Source organism: Morone saxatilis, unplaced genomic scaffold (genome assembly GCF_004916995.1).
Source record: "Morone saxatilis isolate NCDOM2014 unplaced genomic scaffold, NCSU_SB_2.0 Contig7, whole genome shotgun sequence".
In the NCBI taxonomy this organism is placed as follows: domain Eukaryota; kingdom Metazoa; phylum Chordata; class Actinopteri; family Moronidae; genus Morone; species Morone saxatilis.
The window spans coordinates 4,400,139-4,405,140 of record NW_023340246.1 but is presented as its reverse complement, the minus strand read 5'-3'; the positions used below and the strand labels follow the sequence as shown (position 1 = coordinate 4,405,140).

Below are 5,002 nucleotides of genomic sequence, written 5' to 3'. Positions count from 1 at the left end.
AGTGGTGACAGCTCGGCTGGAGGACAGGCTCAACCTCTGCAAGGCCAATGTCATGATGGTCACCTGCTTCGACGCCGCCACCAGGAGGAGGCAAAAGAAGCGCCGGCGAAAAGCGCCAGAGCAGAGAGCCTTGAAGGGAATCCGAGCTGAATTCTAGTGAGAAGTGAAACATGGTTAAATAGGAGTTAAGGACTCTTATGTTGTATGTATCTAGTACACCTGCTACCTATCACTGTTATTTTGTGGATGATGAATTCAAAATGTGTACATCCAACACACACTTTAACTTAATTCAAATGTTGTGTTCTCAACTACCGTGTAACCTCTGGTCCCTTTAAATTAACCAGGTGCTACAGATTGAGATTTTTGCATGGAGGTCAATGGTCAGAGCTGCAGTCTTACAGCTGGCAGGACAACAAACAACAAAAAAAAAGTCCCATTCTGTTATCCGTCATTAATTACACTACAGACATGCAAGTTCTCTATTTGTAATTTAAATTTGGTTATGCTTTTTTTTTTTTTTTAGCATTGTACAGTATATTTAAAACAAGCAGTTCAGCTCAGTGCAGCATCTGATGCTAACAAGACATTTCAGTGTAGCTAAAGGACAAATATTGTAACCTTTCCTCTCCTGGCAAAGAACCTGTTGAATATTCAGATCATAAAAATTTGCTTTGAGGTGCTCGAGGAGCAGAGACTTTGGGTTTGATATAGACAGCGCACTTGATACTTAACATTTGTGTAGGGTTACTCATTGAGCACTTTTATCACTTTGTTAATGATTTCACTCTTTTGAAGCAATTTCTGGAAGATCTAATGCATAACACAACGTCTTTGCTTGCAGACAACTGTTGGAGCAAAAGTAGTTACTACGTTATTTAGAAAACCTTTTTATCATACATACTGTTTTTAGCTTCTTGTCATTTCTACCAATTTGGTGATCAAATGTGTTAATGAAACTTAAAGCAGTCTCAGACTAATAAAATGATTAGTCTGCCTTATAAGTTGTTATTTTCTAATGAGCGTTCAAAAGGGAATATGCCATTTTGTATATAGATTTTGGTGCTGAATACAATTTGAATCTTTTGAAACTAATGTAAAAATGCTTCCAGTGAGCTGTGGAAACAGTGACTCTGAGAAGGGGAGTGAAGGACTGAAGGATGAGCTTTAAGTTCTTTGAAGTTACTGCCAACTGAAACACCACTGTGAATGTTTAACTCTGTTCAGAGTACGGGTGGCCAGTGATCAATAAACTGGCTGCTAAAACACATTAGTGAATGATCGGCAGCAGAATAAAAAATGTGGAATCTACTCTCAGTGTAATGGAGGAGTAATTAGATTAAAGGAATAACGTCATTGTGTCTGAAGAGCCTCGTGGCTCTGAAGTCATTGAGCCACTAAGAGAGGATGGACTGATGCATAGTAATCAATGCACAATGCTAGGTTTTCTACCTGGATCAATGCATTTAAACTTACAGGGAACACACACACACAAACACACACAATGGATGTCTGTTTTGTGAATCCTATTAATCAGCATGTTGTACGTCACTGTTAATAAATGACCACAGCTATTTTCCGTGTTTGTAGACATTGCAAATTGTGCATCCTCTGATCTGCGAAAATTAAAGTCATTATGCAGCTCCTGCCTATGCTTGCATCACATTTGTTTGTCTGTATGTGGTGATCAGACTATGCATTTCATTTGTATGTACTGTATGTATGTATGCATGTTTGTGCAAGTGTGTGTGTCTGTGTGTGTGTGTGTGTGTGTGTGTGCAAAGAGAGAGGTGCAATATTACAACAGCAGGTTGACTTTATGCCATCCAGTGAAAAGGTAATGAGAGTAAGCAGAGCTGAGCCCTACAGCAGCCCAATTATAAAGACAGACTCATTACAGAAGAGTGAGAGAAACACACACACACATACAAATATGCTTCCTTCCCTGACTTCGCCCTGCCTCTCTTTCTGCTTCACTTCCTCATTGTTTAGCTTTATTTCAAGTTGCATAAACGTGAAAATCACAGTCATTCATTCATGCCGAGAAAACAGACACACACACGCTGAACATCTATTTTGGGATGAGGATGTGGGAATGGTGTCAATTTAGGTTTACACGAGTAAATTACGGTGCTATTCATTTGAGTGTTGTAAGAAGACAATGTTACACCATTTTCTGCCTCTTGGAGGTTTAGGATCTTAATCTTATTCAGCAAAAAGCAACTGATACTGTAAGCTTGTTAAAATACATTAAATATAAATTTATTTTACATGTGTTAAGGAGTCAACCAACATCCCATTATTTACAACTGCTTTTAACTGATTTTGTAAAACTGGTAAATATTCTGTTAATTTGGGTGCCTGGTTAGCTCAGTCGGTAGAGCTGGTGACCTGTATACGCAGTGGCCCGGGTTCGAGTCCAACCTGTGGTCCTTTGCTGCATGTTGTCCCCTCTCTCTTTCTCTCTCTCTCTGTCTTCCCTTCCTGCTTCTACCCAACCATCTCTATCAAATAAAGACCTAAAAAGAATACTTTAAATATTCTAATAATTTAATACATTATTCTAATTATTTCCCATTTCTATACATCAAAAAATATATGCTAATATATGTGGTAATAAAATTGTTATAACATCCTCAATTTAAATATCTGAGCTAGGAATTTATTTGACACATTTTCAACACATTAGGAAGTTTTCTGGGATTTACCTTAACTAAAAGGCAATTCCGCCAAATTGGTTATATTTCAAATTGGTTCCATTTGCATGCTGTAACTTGTCAAAATTAAACTTCATTCTTTATCTTTTTTCAGCACTGTATCTAATATCATACACGTTTAACTTTTTAAAATGTGTAATTGTCAATATCAGGCCATTTTACATGTTCCCTTAAAAGAAGATTTACATTTTTTGTAGCAAGACTAAAAGTAATAGGACTTTTTACACTTTCAGCAAATACATCAAAGAGCTGCATCAAAAATAATAAGTGTGATAACCCCTAGCACCTGGAAGTAGTTCTAAAATGATCTTTTAAAAAAATTAGGTATCAGGACTTAACGTTAATAATAATATTCTCTGACAGACAGAAAATAAAGTGAGAGAAGTTACTGATGGTCTTCCCCCTGGCCAAGACAGCAATGATTCTATTACTGTTGATCAGGTGACCCAAATCTTTGGAGGGGGGTAACAGCTATAGGACTGAGTGAAATCCTGGGGACACAACTAAAATGTGTATTTTAACTAACATTTTGTGAATTTCCAATGAAAAATAAAGTATTTAATGTCTAAATTGGAAATAGAGCCACACAATAATGCAAAAATCATTATCTAATAATTATATTTCATGGTAAAGTGAGAGTGGGTACCGGCTAAAATCTTATTTTTTCAGTGTTCTAAGTAGTTTTATTAGGATTTTACATGTTTCTTCAAATTGCAATTAGAACAGAGAGCAAGACACTTTGCTTATTAATATAATGTATTATACAGATAGATTTTATGCATATTTATGCATGTAATAGGGGTGGCACTGATTCGGCGGAATGGCTCTAAAACTAATCAAGCAATATGTGTCTCTAATTCAATAATTCAAATCCCCGAAGAGAGCCTCTAACATCCAATCTCTGTACCAGAGTGTTGCACTGATTTACATGATCTTTCTGAAAATAAAATGACGGATTTGAGGTATTTTATCCTTTAATGTTTGTTGCTATTATACACTGAGGGTCTAACACTGAGTGATGAATACATATACCACAATTATCCTGACTTTCTGACATGTACCTCATCAATCTGACAAGTCTAATGCATTTCTTATTCTGCTTATGTAACAGTAACAATACAACGCAAAGCCCGTGTACATGTTCACTGTCACCCTTGTAAGCCTCTGTACGGTTTATCATCATATGACCGCTTCATCTGCTGTTACATAACCACTGACACCCCAGCCACGAGCCAGTGTGACACATCTGCCACAAGATGGCAGCCTCCGCCACACGGTGAAATAAATATATAAACATGACATGTAGGAATATACATTTTGCAATGAGGGGAAGCAGAAAAAAATCCCCGGATTGGACCGTAAACAAGAAGCACGAGAGAGTGTGGGAGACGGACAGATGACAGAGTGAGGCAGATGTGGATCCTGCTGGGGGCCGACACGGAGGAGGAAAAACACCTCGACGCTGTTGGAGGGCGTTGATGTTCACACGACAAACTGAGACATCATCCAGCGGTGAGTGCGTCTCTCCATCCTCCGTCCTGTGCTCTGTGTAATTATGTGACATGAACTTACAGAAAAGATAGCAGCCTACAGGGAGGTTTGGATATCTGTGTACCTTAGCAGAAGGGACTGCTTTAACCCCAGAACGGATTTAAGATGGATGTCGCAGATTAAAAAAAGGAAGTAGCGACTGTTATAGCAGTATTATAGGGGCAGCAGGAGAGAAATCATAAGGATGCCATGGTGTGTGTTTGAACTTTCCACCTTCCAGCCGTTAAAGTCCGAGTGGTGAGTATGATAAAAACAAGGTCGCACATTGATGTAGGCAGTAAAAAAAATAACGTTTAATTGAGCGCGAGGTTTCGTAGTGCACGACAGCGTCAGCGGAACGCGCCCCCGATGCACGTGTTCACTTTGCGTAACGCAGGCACGTGCACACGCACGCACACTCGGCCACCCACTTGTGCTACAGACAGGAAATTAATTGAAGTCACAGTCAACTGTGGAAACAATAGCAGTAACAGAAAGCTGTTTATATTTTCACAGCAGTTGTAGTTGAGTGTTTTACAGTTTTTACATTTTAAAGTGCCACACTGGCTGGGAGAAGGGGTTTAATGGTGGGTGGTGGCAACAGAAGACAGAGTTGTTGCCAAGCTACAGGGTGTTGCTAGGCTATATTTTAAAGGAAGATTTTTGTCAATAATATGGTCTCATAAATATAAATGATCATATTATTGTGTAGCATTTCTCAGCACATTATTTTGTGAAAGTGGAATATTTGTGAT

At 38.5% G+C, this 5,002-nt stretch overlaps 1 protein-coding gene across 2 annotated transcripts in view; it reads left to right on the top strand.

Annotated features, from left to right (window-relative positions):
* The first annotated feature begins 4,025 nt into the window (after window positions 1-4,025).
* cnstb (consortin, connexin sorting protein b) overlaps window positions 4,026-5,002 on the top strand; it is a 17,375-nt gene continuing 16,398 nt past the window's right edge. For both annotated transcript variants that reach the window (XM_035679336.1, XM_035679335.1), the window contains exon 1: window positions 4,026-4,229. The gene's annotated coding sequence lies outside the window, so the exon portion shown is untranslated. The remainder of the gene's footprint in view (window positions 4,230-5,002) is intronic.